The following is a 16,092-nucleotide window of genomic DNA, read 5'->3' as shown; positions in this document are numbered from 1 at the left end:
GCATGGAAAAGCTCAGTTTAGGGTTTAAAACCCTAATGCTGGCTGAATGGAAAAAGTTCAGTTTAGGGTTTAAAAGCCTAATGCTGACTAAAGGAAAAATTCAGTTTAGGGTTTAAAACCCTAATCCTGATTGCATGGAAAAGCTCAGTTTAGGGTTTAAAACCCTAATGCTGGCTGAATGGAAAAAAGTTCAGTTTAGGGTTTAAAACCCTAATGCTGACTAAAGGAAAAATTCAGTTTAGGGTTTAAAACCCTAATGCTGATTGCATGGAAAAGCTCAGTTTAGAGTTTAAAACCCTAATGCTGGCTGAATGGAAAAAAGTTCAGTTTAGGGTTTAAAACCCTAATGCTGACTAAAGGAAAAATTCAGTTTAGGGTTTAAAACCCTAATGCTGATTGCATGAAAAAGCTCAGTTTAGGGTTTAAAACCCTAATGCTGGCTGAATGGAAAAAAGTTCAGTTTAGGGTTTAAAACCCTAATGCTGACTAAATGAAAAATTCAGTTTAGGGTTTAAAACCCTAATGCTGATTGCATGGAAAAGCTCAGTTTAGGGTTTAAAACACTAATGCTGGCTAAATGGAAAAAAGTTCAGTTTAGGGTTTAAAACCCTAATGCTGACTGAATGGAAAAAATTCAGTTTAGGGTTTAAAACCCTAATGCTGACTAAAGGAAAAATTCAGTTTAGGGTTTAAAACCCTAATGCTGATTGCATAGAAAAGCTCAGTTTAGGGTTTAAAACCCTAATGCTGGCTGAATGGAAAAAAGTTCAGTTTAGGATTTAAAACCCTAATGCTGACTAAAGGAAAAAATCAGTTTAGGGTTTAAAACCATAATGCTGATTGCATGGAAAAGCTCAGTTTAGGGTTTAAAACCCTAATGCTGGCTGAATGGAAAAAAGTTCAGTTTAGAGTTTAAAACCCTAATGCTGACTAAAGGAAAAATTCAGTTTAGGGTTTAAAACCCTAATGCTGATTGCATGGAAAAGCTCAGTTTAGGGTTTAAAACCCTAATGCTGGCTGAATGGAAAAAAGTTCAGTTTAGGGTTTAAAACCCTAATGCTGACTAAAGGAAAAATTCAGTTTAGGGTTTAAAACCCTAATGTTGATTGCATGAAAATGCTCAGTTTATGGTTTAAAACCCTAATGCTGGCTGAATGGAAAAAAAATCAGTTTAGGGTTTAAAACCCTAATGCTGACTAAAGGAAAAATTCAGTTTAGGGTTTAAAACCCTAATGCTGATTGCATGGAAAAGCTCAGTTTAGGGTTTAAAACCCTAATGCTGGCTGAATGGAAAAAGTTCAGTTTAGGGTTTAAAACCCTAATGCTGACTAAAGGAAAAATTCAGTTTAGGGTTTAAAACCCTAATGCTGATTGCATGGAAAAGCTCAGTTAAGGGTTTAAAACACTAATGCTGGCTAAATGGAAAAAAGTTCAGTTTAGGGTTTAAAACCCTAATGCTGACTGAATGGAAAAAAATTCAGTTTAGGGTTTAAAACCCTAATGCTGACTAAAGGAAAAATTCAGTTTAGGGTTTAAAACCCTAATGCTGATTGCATAGAAAAGCTCAGTTTAGGGTTTAAAACCCTAATGCTGGCTGAATGGAAAAAAGTTCAGTTTAGGATTTAAAACCCTAATGCTGACTAAAGGAAAAAATCAGTTTAGGGTTTAAAACCATAATGCTGATTGCATGGAAAAGCTCAGTTTAGGGTTTAAAACCCTAATGCTGGCTGAATGGAAAAAAGTTCAGTTTAGGGTTTAAAACCCTAATGCTGACTAAAGGAAAAATTCAGTTTAGGGTTTAAAACCCTAATGCTGATTGCATGGAAAAGCTCAGTTTAGGGTTTAAAACCCTAATGCTGGCTGAATGGAAAAAGTTCAGTTTAGGGTTTAAAACCCTAATGCTGACTAAAGGAAAAATTCAGTTTAGGGTTTAAAACCCTAATGCTGATTGCATGGAAAAGCTCAGTTTAGGGTTTAAAACCCTAATGCTGGCCGAATGAAAAAAAATTCAGTTTAGGGTTTAAAACCCTAATGCTGACTAAAGGAAAAATTCAGTTTAGGGTTTAAAACCCTAATGCTGATTGCATGGAAAAGCTCAGTTTATGGTTTAAAACCCTAATGCTGGCTGAATGGAAAAAAGTTCAGTTTAGGGTTTAAAACCCTAATGCTGACAGAAAGTAAAAATTCAGTTTAGGGTTTAAAACCCTAATGCTAACTGGAAGGAAAAGCTCAGTTTAGGGTTTAAAACCTTAATGCTGGCTGAATGGAAATAGTTCAGTTAAGGGTTTAAAACCCTAAGGCTGATTAAAGGAAAAAGTTCAGTTCAAAGTTTAAAACCCTAATGCTGACTAAAGGAAAGAGTTCAGTTTAGGGTTTAAAATCCTAATGCTGACATGCATGGAAAAAGTTCAGTTTAGGGTTTAAAACCCTAATGTTGACTAAAGGAAAAAAAATATAGTTTAGAGTTTAAAACCCTAATGCTGATTGCATGGAAAAGCTCAGTTTAGGGTTTAAAACCCTAATGCTGGCTGAATGTAAAAAAGTTCAGTTTAGGGTTTAAAACCCTAATGCTGACTAAAGGAAAAATTCAGTTTAGGGTTTAAAACCCTAATGCTGATTGCATGGAAAAGCTCAGTTTAGGGTTTAAAACCCTAATGCTGGCTGAATGGAAAAAGTTCAGTTTAGGGTTTAAAACCCTAATGCTGACTAAAGGAAAAATTCAGTTTAGGGTTTAAAACCCTAATGCTGATTGCATGGAAAAGCTCAGTTTAGGGTTTAAAACCCTAATGCTGGCTGAATGGAAAAAAGTTAAGTTTAGGGTTTAAAACCCTAATGCTGACTAAAGGAAAAATTCAGTTTAGGGTTTAAAACCTTAATGCTGATTGCATGGAAAAGCTCAGTTTAGGGTTTAAAACCCTAATGCTGGCTGAATGGAAGAAAATTCAGTTTAGGGTTTAAAACCCTAATGCTGACTAAAGGAAAAATTCAGTTTAGGGTTTAAAACCCTAATGCTGATTGCATGGAAAAGCTCAGTTTAGGGTTTAAAACCCTAATGCTGGCTGAATGGAAAAAAGTTCAGTTTAGGGTTTAAAACCCTAATGCTGACTAAAGGAAAAATTCAGTTTAGGGTTCAAAACCCTAATGCTGATTGCATGGAAAAGCTCAGTTTAGGGTTTAAAACCCTAATGCTAGCTGAATGGAAAAAAGTTCAGTTTAGGATTTAAAACCCTAATGCTGACTAAAGGAAAAATTCAGTTTAGGGTTTAAAACCCTAATGCTGATTGCATGGAAAAGCTCAGTTTAGGGTTTAAAACCCTAATGCTGGCTGAATGGAAAAAGTTCAGTTTAGGGTTTAAAACCCTAATGCTGACTGAATGAAAAAATTAAGTTTAGGGTTTAAAACCCTAATGCTGACTAAAAGAAAAATTCAGTTTAGGGTTTAAAACCCTAATGCTGATTGCATGGAAAAGCTCAGTTTAGGGTTTAAAACCCTAATGCTGGCTGAATGGAAAAAGTTCAGTTTAGGGTTTAAAACCCTAATGATGACTAAAGGAAAAAATCAGTTTAGGGTTTAAAACCCTAATGCTGATTACATGGAAAAGCTCAGTTTAGGGTTTAAAACCCTAATGCTGGCTGAAAGGAAAAAGTTCAGTTTAGGGTTTAAAACCCTAATGCTGGCTGAAAGGAAAAAGTTCAGTTTAGGGTTTAAAACCCTAATGCTGACTAAAAGAAAAATTCAGTTTAGGGTTTAAAACCCTAATGCTGATTGCATGGAAAAGCTCAATTTAGGGTTTAAAACCCTAATGCTGGCTGAATGGAAAAAAGTTCAGTTTAGGGTTTAAAACCCTAATGCTGACTAAAGGAAAAATTTAGTTTAGGGTTTAAAACCATAATGCTGATTGCATGGAAAAGCTCAGTTTATGGTTTAAAACCCTAATGCTGGCTGAATGGAAAAAAGTTCAGTTTAGGGTTTAAAACCCTAAAGCTGATTGCATGGAAAAGCTCAGTTTAGGGTTTAAAACCCTAATGCTGGCTGAATGGAAAAGTTCAGTTTAGGGTTTAAAACCCTAATGCTGGCTGAATGAAAAAAGTTCAGTTTAGGGTTTAAAACCCTAATGCTGACTAAAAGAAAAATTCAGTTTAGGGTTTAAAACCCTAATGCTGATTGCATGGAAAAGCTCAGTTTAGGGTTTAAAACCCTAATGCTGGCTGAATGGAAAAAGTTCAGTTTAGGGTTTAAAACCCTAATGATGACTAAAGGAAAAATTCAGTTTAGGGTTTAAAACCCTAATGCTGATTACATGGAAAAGCTCAGTTTAGGGTTTAAAACCCTAATGCTGATTGCATGGAAAAGCTCAGTTTAGGGTTTAAAACCCTAATGCTGGCTGAATGGAAAAAAGTTCAGTTTAGGGTTTAAAACCCTAATGCTGATTAAAGGAAAAATTTAGTTTAGGGTTTAAAACCCTAATGCTGATTGCATGGAAAAGCTCAATTTATGGTTTAAAACCCTAATGCTGGCTGAATGGAAAAAGTTCAGTTTAGGGTTTAAAACCCTAATGCTGACTTAAAGGAAAAATTTAGTTTAGGGTTTAAAACCCTAATGCTGATTGCATGGAAAAGCTCAGTTTATGGTTTAAAACCCTAATGCTGGCTGAATGGAAAAAGTTCAGTTTAGGGTTTAAAACCCTAATGCTGACTGAAAGGAAAAATTCAGTTTAGGGTTTAAAACCCTAATGCTGACTGGAAGGAAAAGCTCAGTTTAGGGTTTAAAACCCTAATGCTGGCTGAATGGAAAAAGTTCAGTTTAGGGTTTAAAACCCTAAGGCTGATTAAAGGAAAAAGTTCAGTTCAAGGTTTAAAAACCTAATGCTGACTAAAGGAAAGAATTCAGTTTAGGGTTTAAAACCCTAATGCTGACATGCATGGAAAAAGTTCAATTTAGGGTTTAAAACCCTAAGGCTGATTAAAGGAAAAAGTTCAGTTCAGGGTTTAAAACCCTAATGCTGATTGCATGGAAAAGCTCAGTTTAGGGTTTAAAACCCTAATGCTGGCTGAATGGAAAAAAGTTCAGTTTAGGGTTTAAAACCCTAATGCTGACTAAAGGAAAAATTCAGTTTAGGGTTTAAAACCCTAATGCTGATTGCATGGAAAAGCTCAGTTTAGGGTTTAAAACCCTAATGCTGGCTGAATGGAAAAAGTTCAGTTTAGGGTTTAAAACCCTAATGCTGACTAAAGGAAAAATTCAGTTTAGGGTTTAAAACCCTAATGCTGATTGCATGGAAAAGCTCAGTTTAGGGTTTAAAACCCTAATGCTGGCTGAATGGAAAAAGTTCAGTTTAGGGTTTAAAACCCTAATGCTGACTAAAGGAAAAATTCAGTTTAGGGTTTAAAACCCTAATGCTGATTGCATGGAAAAGCTCAGTTTAGGGTTTAAAACCCTAATGCTGGCTGAATGGAAAAAGTTCAGTTTAGGGTTTAAAACCCTAATGCTGACTAAAGGAAAAATTCAGTTTAGGGTTTAAAACCCTAATGCTGATTGCATGGAAAAGCTCAGTTTATGGTTTAAAACCCTAATGCTGGCTGAATGGAAAAAAGTTCAGTTTAGGGTTTAAAACCCTAATGCTGACTGAAAGGAAAAATTCAGTTTAGGGTTTAAAACCCTAATGCTAACTGGAAGGAAAAGCTCAGTTTAGGGTTTAAAACCCTAATGCTGGCTGAATGGAAATAATTCAGTTTAGGGTTTAAAACCCTAAGGATGATTAAAGGAAAAAGTTCAGTTCAGAGTTTAAAACCCTAATGCTGACTAAAGGAAAGATTTCAGTTTAGGGTTTAAAATCCTAATGCTGACATGCATGGAAAAAGTTCAGTTTAGGGTTTAAAACCCTAATGTTGACTAAAGGAAAAATTCAGTTTAGGGTTTAAAACCCTAATGCTGATTGCATGGAAAAGCTCAGTTTAGGGTTTAAAACCCTAATGCTGGCTGAATGGAAAAAGTTCAGTTTAGGGTTTAAAACTCTAATGCTGACTAAAGGAAAAATTCAGTTTAGGGTTTAAAACCCTAATGCTGATTGCATGGAAAAGCTCAGTTTAGGGTTTAAAACCCTAATGTTGGCTGAATGGAAAAAAGTTTAGTTTAGGGTTTAAAACCCTAATGCTGACTGAATAGAAAAAAATTAAGTTTAGGGTTTAAAACCCTAATGCTGACTAAAAGAAAAATTCAGTTTAGGGTTTAAAACCCTAATGCTGATTGCATGGAAAAGCTCAGTATAGGGTTTAAAACCCTAATGCTGGCTGAAAGGAAAAAGTTCAGTTTAGGGTTTAAAACCCTAATGCTGACTAAAAGGAAAAGTTCAGTTTAGGGTTTAAAACCCTAATGCTGATTACATGGAAAAGCTCAGTTTAGGGTTTAAAACCCTAATGCTGGTTGCATGGAAAAGCTCAGTTTAGGGTTTAAAACCCTAATGCTGGCTGAATGGAAAAAAGTTCAGTTTAGGGTTTAAAACCCTAATGCTGACTAAAGGAAAAATTCAGTTTAGGGTTTAAAACCCTAATGCTGATTGCATGGAAAAGCTCAATTTAGGGTTTAAAACCCTAATGCTGGCTGAATGGAAAAAAGTTCAGTTTAGGGTTTAAAACCCTAATGCTGACTAAAGGAAAAATTCAGTTTAGGGTTTAAAACCCTAATGTTGATTGCATGGAAAAGCTCAGTTTAGGGTTTAAAACCCTAATGCTAGCTGAATGGAAAAAGTTCAGTTTAGGGTTTAAAACCCTAATGCTGACTAAAAGGAAAAATTCAGTTTAGGGTTTAAAACCCTAATGCTGACTGCATGAAAAAGCTCAGTTTAGGGTTTAAAACCCTAATGCTGACTAAATGGAAAAAGTTCAGTTTAGGGTTTAAAACCCTAAGGCTGATTAAAGGAAAAAGTTCAGTTCAGGGTTTAAAACCCTAATGCTGACTAAAGGAAAGAGTTCAGTTTAGGGTTTAAAACCCTAATACTGACATGCATGGAAAAAGTTCAGTTTAGGGTTTAAAACCCTAAGGTTGATTAAAGGAAAAAGTTCAGTTCAGGGTTTATAACTCTAATGCTGATTGCATGGAAAAGCTCAGTTTAGGGTTTAAAACCCTAATGCTGGCTGAATGGAAAAAGTTCAGTTTAGGGTTTAAAACCCTAATGCTGACTAAAGGAAAAATTCAGTTTAGGGTTTAAAACCCTAATGTTGATTGCATGGAAAAGCTCAGTTTAGGGTTTAAAACCCTAATGCTGGCTGAATGGAAAAAGTTCAGTTTAGGGTTTAAAACCCTAATGCTGACTAAAGGAAAAATTCAGTTTAGGGTTTAAAACCCTAATGCTGATTGCATGGAAAAGCTCAGTTTAGGGTTTAAAACCCTAATGCTGACTAAAGGAAAAATTCAGTTTAGGGTTTAAAACCCTAATGCTGATTGCATGGAAAAGCTCAGTTTAGGGTTTAAAACCCTAATGCTGGCTGAATGGAAAAAGTTCAGTTTAGGGTTTAAAACCCTAATGCTGACTGAAAGGAAAAATTCAGTTTAGGGTTTAAAACCCTAATGCTGACTGGAAGGAAAAGCTCAGTTTAGGGTTTAAAACCCTAATGCTGGCTGAATGGAAAAAGTTCAGTTTAGGGTTTAAAACCCTAATGCTGACTAAAGGAAAAAGTTCAGTTTAGGGTTTAAAACCCTAATGCTGACTAAAAGGAAAATTCAGTTTAGGGTTTAAAACCCTAATGCTGATTGCATGGAAAAGCTCAGTTTAGGGTTTAAAACCCTAATGCTGGCTGAAAGGAAAAAGTTCAGTTTAGGGTTTAAAACTCTAATGCTGATTGCATGGAAAAGCTCAGTTTAGGGTTTAAAACCCTAATGCTGGCTGAATGGAAAAAGTTCAGTTTAGGGTTTAAAACCCTAATGCTGACTAAAGGAAAAATTCAGTTTAGGGTTTAAAACCCTAATGCTGATTGCATGGAAAAGCTCAGTTTAGGGTTTAAAACCCTAATGCTGATTGCATGGAAAAGCTCAGTTTAGGGTTTAAAACCCTAATGCTGGCTGAATGGAAAAAGTTCAGTTTAGGGTTTAAAACCCTAATGCTGACTAAAGGAAAAATTCAGTTTAGGGTTTAAAACCCTAATGCTGATTGCATGGAAAAGCTCAGTTTAGGGTTTAAAACCCTAATGCTGGCTGAATGGAAAAAGTTCAGTTTAGGGTTTAAAACCCTAATGCTGACTGAAAGGAAAAATTCAGTTTAGGGTTTAAAACCCTAATGCTAACTGGAAGGAAAAGCTCAGTTTAGGGTTTAAAACCTTAATGCTGGCTGAATGGAAATAGTTCAGTTAAGGGTTTAAAACCCTAAGGCTGATTAAAGGAAAAAGTTCAGTTCAGAGTTTAAAACCCTAATGCTGACTATAGGAAAGAGTTCAGTTTAGGGTTTAAAACCCTAATGCTGACTAAAATGGAAAAAGTTCAGTTTAGGGTTTAAAACCCTAATGCTGACTAAAAGGAAAATTCAGTTTAGGGTTTAAAACCCTAATGCTGATTGCATGGAAAAGCTCAGTTTAGGGTTTAAAACCCTAATGCTGGCTGAATGGAAAAAGTTCAGTTTAGGGTTTAAAACCCTAATGCTGACTAAAGGAAAAATTCAGTTTAGGGTTTAAAACCCTAATGCTGATTGCATGGAAAAGCTCAGTTTAGGGTTTAAAACCCTAATGCTGGCTGAATGGAAAAAAGTTCAGTTTAGGGTTTAAAACCCTAATGCTGACTAAAGGAAAAATTCAGTTTAGGGTTTAAAACCCTAATGCTGATTGCATGGAAAAGCTCAGTTTAGGGTTTAAAACCCTAATGCTGGCTGAATGGAAAAAAATTCAGTTTAGGGTTTAAAACCCTAATGCTGACTAAAGGAAAAATTCAGTTTAGGGTTTAAAACCCTAATGCTGATTGCATGGAAAAGCTCAGTTTAGGGTTTAAAACCCTAATGCTGGCTGAATGGAAAAAGTTCAGTTTAGGGTTTAAAACCCTAATGCTGACTAAAGGAAAATTCAGTTTAGGGTTTAAAACCCTAATGCTGATTGCATGGAAAAGCTCAGTTTAGGGTTTAAAACCCTAATGCTGGCTGAATGGAAAAAGTTCAGTTTAGGGTTTAAAACCCTAATGCTGACTAAAGGAAAATTCAGTTTAGGGTTTAAAACCCTAATGCTGATTGCATGGAAAAGCTCAGTTTAGGGTTTAAAACCCTAATGCTGGCTGAATGGAAAAAAGTTCAGTTTAGGGTTTAAAACCCTAATGCTGGCTGAATGGAAAAAAGTTCAGTTTAGGGTTTAAAACCCTAATGCTGACTAAAAGGAAAATTCAGTTTAGGGTTTAAAACCCTAATGCTGATTGCATGGAAAAGCTCAGTTTAGGGTTTAAAACCCTAATGCTGGCTGAATGGAAAAAGTTCAGTTTAGGGTTTAAAACCCTAATGCTGACTAAAGGAAAAATTCAGTTTAGGGTTTAAAACCATAATGCTGATTGCATGGAAAAGCTCAGTTTAGGGTTTAAAACCCTAATGCTGGCTGAATGGAAAAAAGTTCAGTTTAGGGTTTAAAACCCTAATGCTGACTAAATGGGAAAAAGTTCAGTTTAGGGTTTAAAACCCTAATGCTGACTAAAGGAAAAATTCAGTTTAGGGTTTAAAACCCTAATGCTGATTGCATGGAAAAGCTCAGTTTAGGGTTTAAAACCCTAATGCTGGCTGAATGGAAAAAGTTCAGTTTAGGGTTTAAAACCCTAATGCTGACTAAAAGGAAAAATTCAGTTTAGGGTTTAAAACCCTAATGCTGATTACATGGAAAAGCTCAGTTTAGGGTTTAAAACCCTAATGCTGGCTGAATGGAAAAAGTTCAGTTTAGGGTTTAAAACCCTAATGCTGACTAAAAGGAAAAATTCAGTTTAGGGTTTAAAACCCTAATGCTGACTAAAAGGAAAATTCAGTTTAGGGTTTAAAACCCTAATGCTGATTGCATGGAAAAGCTCAGTTTAGGGTTTAAAACCCTAATGCTGGCTGAATGGAAAAAGTTCAGTTTAGGGTTTAAAACCCTAATGCTGACTAAAGGAAAAATTCAGTTTAGGGTTTAAAACCCTAATGCTGATTGCATGGAAAAGCTCAGTTTAGGGTTTAAAACCCTAATGCTGGCTGAATGGAAAAAGTTCAGTTTAGGGTTTAAAACCCTAATGCTGACTGAAAGGAAAAATTCAGTTTAGGGTTTAAAACCCTAATGCTGATTGCATGGAAAAGCTCAGTTTAGGGTTTAAAACCCTAATGCTGGCTGAATGGAAAAAGTTCAGTTTAGGGTTTAAAACCCTAATGCTGACTAAAGGAAAAATTCAGTTTAGGGTTTAAAACCCTAATGCTGACTAAATGGAAAGAGTTCAGTTTAGGGTTTAAAACCCTAATGCTGACTGAATGGAAAAAGTTCAGTTTAGGGTTTAAAACCCTAATGCTGACTAATGGAAAAGTTCAGTTTAGGGTTTAAAACCCTAATGCTGGCTGAATGGAAAAAGTTCAGTTTAGGGTTTAAAACCCTAATGCTGACTAAAAGGAAAATTCAGTTTAGGGTTTAAAACCCTAATGCTGATTACATGGAAAAGCTCAGTTTAGGGTTTAAAACCCTAATGCTGATTGCATGGAAAAGCTCAGTTTAGGGTTTAAAACCCTAATGCTGGCTGAATGGAAAAAGTTCAGTTTAGGGTTTAAAACCCTAATGCTGACTAAAAGGAAAAATTCAGTTTAGGGTTTAAAACCCTAATGCTGATTGCATGGAAAAGCTCAGTTTAGGGTTTAAAACCCTAATGCTAGCTGAATGGAAAAAAGTTCAGTTTAGGGTTTAAAACCCTAATGCTGACTAAAGGAAAAATTCAGTTTAGGGTTTAAAACCCTAATGCTGATTGCATGGAAAAGCTCAGTTTAGGGTTTAAAACCCTAATGCTGGCTGAATGGAAAAAGTTCAGTTTAGGGTTTAAAACCCTAATGCTGACTAAAGGAAAATTCAGTTTAGGGTTTAAAACCCTAATGCTGATTGCATGGAAAAGCTCAGTTTAGGGTTTAAAACCCTAATGCTGGCTGAATGGAAAAAGTTCAGTTTAGGGTTTAAAACCCTAATGCTGACTAAAGGAAAAATTCAGTTTAGGGTTTAAAACCCTAATGCTGACTAAATGAAAAAGTTCAGTTTAGGGTTTAAAACCCTAATGCTGACTGAATGGAAAAGTTCAGTTTAGGGTTTAAAACCCTAATGCTGACTGAATGGAAAAATTCAGTTTAGGGTTTAAAACCCTAATGCTGATTAAAGGAAAAAGTTCAGTTTAGGGTTTAAAACCCTAATGCTGACTGAAAGGAAAAAGTTCAGTTTAGGGTTTAAAACCCTAATGCTGACTGAAAGGAAAAGTTCAGTTTAGGGTTTAAAACCCTAATGCTGACTGAAAGGAAAAAGTTCAGTTTAGGGTTTAAAACCCTAATGCTGACTGAAAGGAAAATTCAGCTTAGGGTTTAAAACCCTAATGCTGACTGCATGGAAAAGCTCATTTTAGGGTTTAAAACCCTAATGCTGGCTGAATGGAAAAAGTTCAGTTTAGGGTTTAAAACCCTAATGCTGACTAAAAGGAAAAAGTTCAGTTTAGGGTTTAAAACCCTAATGCTGACTAAAGGAAATATTCAGTTTAGGGTTTAAAACCCTAATGCTGATTGCATGGAAAAGCTCAGTTTAGGGTTTAAAACCCTAATGCTGGCTGAAAGGAAAAAGTTCAGTTTAGGGTTTAAAACCCTAATGCTGACTAAAGGGAAAAGTTCAGTTTAGGGTTTAAAACCCTAATGCTGATTAAATGGAAAAAGTTCAGTTTAGGGTTTAAAACCCTAATGCTGACTGAATGGAAAAAATTCAGTTTAGGGTTTAAAACCCTAATGCTGACTGAATGGAAAAAGCTCAGTTTAGGGTTTAAAACCCTAATGCTGGCTGAATGGAAAAAGTTCAGTTTAGGGTTTAAAACCCTAATGCTGACTAAAGGAAAAAGTTCAGTTTAGGGTTTAAAACCCTAATGCTGATTGCATGGAAAAGCTCAGTTTAGGGTTTAAAACCCTAATGCTGGCTGAAAGGAAAAAGTTCAGTTTAGGGTTTAAAACCCTAATGCTGACTAAAAGGAAAAGTTCAGTTTAGGGTTTAAAACCCTAATGCTGATTGCATGGAAAAGCTCAGTTTAGGGTTTAAAACCCTAATGCTGGCTGAATGGAAAAAGTTCAGTTTAGGGTTTAAAACCCTAATGCTGACTAAAGGAAAAATTCAGTTTAGGGTTTAAAACCCTAATGCTGATTGCATGGAAAAGCTCAGTTTAGGGTTTAAAACCCTAATGCTGGCTGAATGGAAAAAGTTCAGTTTAGGGTTTAAAACCCTAATGCTGACTAAAGGAAAAATTCAGTTTAGGGTTTAAAACCCTAATGCTGATTGCATGGAAAAGCTCAGTTTAGGGTTTAAAACCCTAATGCTGGCTGAATGGAAAAAGTTCAGTTTAGGGTTTAAAACCCTAATGCTGACTAAAAGGAAAATTCAGTTTAGGGTTTAAAACCCTAATGCTGATTGCATGGAAAAGCTCAGTTTAGGGTTTAAAACCCTAATGCTGGCTGAATGGAAAAAGTTCAGTTTAGGGTTTAAAACCCTAATGCTGACTAAAGGAAAAATTCAGTTTAGGGTTTAAAACCCTAATGCTGATTGCATGGAAAAGCTCAGTTTAGGGTTTAAAACCCTAATGCTGGCTGAAAGGAAAAAGTTCAGTTTAGGGTTTAAAACCCTAATGCTGACTAAATGGAAAATTCAGTTTAGGGTTTAAAACCCTAATGCTGATTGCATGGAAAAGCTCAGTTTAGGGTTTAAAACCCTAATGCTGGCTGAATGGGAAAAAGTTCAGTTTAGGGTTTAAAACCCTAATGCTGACTGAATGGAAAAAAATTCAGTTTAGGGTTTAAAACCCTAATGCTGACTAAAGGAAAAATTCAGTTTAGGGTTTAAAACCCTAATGCTGATTGCATAGAAAAGCTCAGTTTAGGGTTTAAAACCCTAATGCTGGCTGAATGGAAAAAAGTTCAGTTTAGGGTTTAAAACCCTAATGCTGACTAAAAGGAAAAATTCAGTTTAGGGTTTAAAACCCTAATGCTGATTGCATGGAAAAGCTCAGTTTAGGGTTTAAAACCCTAATGCTGGCTGAAAGGAAAAAGTTCAGTTTAGGGTTTAAAACCCTAATGCTGACTAAAAGGAAAAATTCAGTTTAGGGTTTAAAACCCTAATGCTGATTGCATGGAAAAGCTCAGTTTAGGGTTTAAAACCCTAATGCTGGCTGAATGGAAAAAAGTTCAGTTTAGGGTTTAAAACCCTAATGCTGACTAAAAGGAAAATTCAGTTTAGGGTTTAAAACCCTAATGCTGATTGCATGGAAAAGCTCAGTTTAGGGTTTAAAACCCTAATGCTGGCTGAATGGAAAAAGTTCAGTTTAGGGTTTAAAACCCTAATGCTGACTAAAGGAAAAATTCAGTTTAGGGTTTAAAACCCTAATGCTGATTGCATGGAAAAGCTCAGTTTAGGGTTTAAAACCCTAATGCTGGCTGAATGGAAAAAGTTCAGTTTAGGGTTTAAAACCCTAATGCTGACTAAAGGAAAAATTCAGTTTAGGGTTTAAAACCCTAATGCTGATTGCATGGAAAAGCTCAGTTTAGGGTTTAAAACCCTAATGCTGGCTAAATGGAAAAAGTTCAGTTTAGGGTTTAAAACCCTAATGCTGACTAAAATGGAAAAAAATTCAGTTTAGGGTTTAAAACCCTAATGCTGACTAAAGGAAAAATTCAGTTTAGGGTTTAAAACCCTAATGCTGATTGCATAGAAAAGCTCAGTTTAGGGTTTAAAACCCTAATGCTGGCTGAATGGAAAAAAGTTCAGTTTAGGGTTTAAAACCCTAATGCTGACTAAAGGAAAAATTCAGTTTAGGGTTTAAAACCCTAATGCTGATTGCATGGAAAAGCTCAGTTTAGGGTTTAAAACCCTAATGCTGGCTGAATGGAAAAAGTTCAGTTTAGGGTTTAAAACCCTAATGCTGACTAAAAGGAAAATTCAGTTTAGGGTTTAAAACCCTAATGCTGATTGCATGGAAAAGCTCAGTTTAGGGTTTAAAACCCTAATGCTGGCTGAATGGAAAAAGTTCAGTTTAGGGTTTAAAACCCTAATGCTGACTAAAGGAAAAATTCAGTTTAGGGTTTAAAACCCTAATGCTGATTGCATGGAAAAGCTCAGTTTAGGGTTTAAAACCCTAATGCTGGCTGAAAGGAAAAAGTTCAGTTTAGGGTTTAAAACCCTAATGCTGACTAAAAGGAAAATTCAGTTTAGGGTTTAAAACCCTAATGCTGATTGCATGGAAAAGCTCAGTTTAGGGTTTAAAACCCTAATGCTGGCTGAAAGGAAAAAAGTTCAGTTTAGGGTTTAAAACCCTAATGCTGACTAAAAGGAAAAATTCAGTTTAGGGTTTAAAACCCTAATGCTGATTGCATGGAAAAGCTCAGTTTAGGGTTTAAAACCCTAATGCTGGCTGAATGGAAAAAGTTCAGTTTAGGGTTTAAAACCCTAATGCTGATTAAAGGAAAAAGTTCAGTTTAGGGTTTAAAACCCTAATGCTGACTGAATGGAAAAGCTCAGTTTAGGGTTTAAAACCCTAATGTTGGCTGAAAGGAAAAAGTTCAGTTTAGGGTTTAAAACCCTAATGCTGACTAAAAGGAAAAATCAGTTTAGGGTTTAAAACCCTAATGCTGATTGCATGGAAAAGCTCAGTTTAGGGTTTAAAACCCTAATGCTGGCTGAAAGGAAAAAGTTCAGTTTAGGGTTTAAAACCCTAATGCTGACTAAAGGAAAAATTCAGTTTAGGGTTTAAAACCCTAATGCTGATTGCATGGAAAAGCTCAGTTTAGGGTTTAAAACCCTAATGCTGGCTGAAAGGAAAAAGTTCAGTTTAGGGTTTAAAACCCTAATGCTGACTAAAAGGAAAAATTCAGTTTAGGGTTTAAAACCCTAATGCTGATTGCATGGAAAAGCTCAGTTTAGGGTTTAAAACCCTAATGCTGGCTGAATGGAAAAAGTTCAGTTTAGGGTTTAAAACCCTAATGCTGACTAAAAGGAAAAATTCAGTTTAGGGTTTAAAACCCTAATGCTGATTGCATGGAAAAGCTCAGTTTAGGGTTTAAAACCCTAATGCTGGCTGAATGGAAAAAGTTCAGTTTAGGGTTTAAAACCCTAATGCTGACTAAAGGAAAAATTCAGTTTAGGGTTTAAAACCCTAATGCTGATTGCATGGAAAAGCTCAGTTTAGGGTTTAAAACCCTAATGCTGGCTGAAAGGAAAAAGTTCAGTTTAGGGTTTAAAACCCTAATGCTGACTAAAAGGAAAATTCAGTTTAGGGTTTAAAACCCTAATGCTGACTGGAAGGAAAAGCTCAGTTTAGGGTTTAAAACCCTAATGCTAGCTGAATGGAAAAAGTTCAGTTTAGGGTTTAAAACCCTAATGCTGACTAAAGGAAAAATTCAGTTTAGGGTTTAAAACCCTAATGCTGATTGCATGGAAAAGCTCAGTTTAGGGTTTAAAACCCTAATGCTGGCTGAATGGAAAAAGTTCAGTTTAGGGTTTAAAACCCTAATGCTGACTGAATAGGAAAAGTTCAGTTTAGGGTTTAAAACCCTAATGCTGACTAAAAGGAAAATTCAGTTTAGGGTTTAAAACCCTAATGCTGATTGCATGGAAAAGCTCAGTTTAGGGTTTAAAACCCTAATGCTGGCTGAATGGAAAAAGTTCAGTTTAGGGTTTAAAACCCTAATGCTGACTAAAAGAAAAATTCAGTTTAGGGTTTAAAACCCTAATGCTGATTGCATGGAAAAGCTCAGTTTAGGGTTTAAAACCCTAATGCTGGCTGAATGGAAAAAGTTCAGTTTAGGGTTTAAAACCCTAATGCTGATTGCATGGAAAAGCTCAGTTTAGGGTTTAAAACCCTAATGCTGACTGAAAGGAAAAAGTTCAGTTTAGGGTTTA

Source organism: Nicotiana tabacum, chromosome 20, assembly GCF_000715075.1.
Source record: "Nicotiana tabacum cultivar K326 chromosome 20, ASM71507v2, whole genome shotgun sequence".
NCBI lineage: Eukaryota > Viridiplantae > Streptophyta > Magnoliopsida > Solanales > Solanaceae > Nicotiana > Nicotiana tabacum.
The sequence above is the reverse complement of the archived record's forward strand: the minus strand, read 5'-3'. Positions refer to the sequence as shown.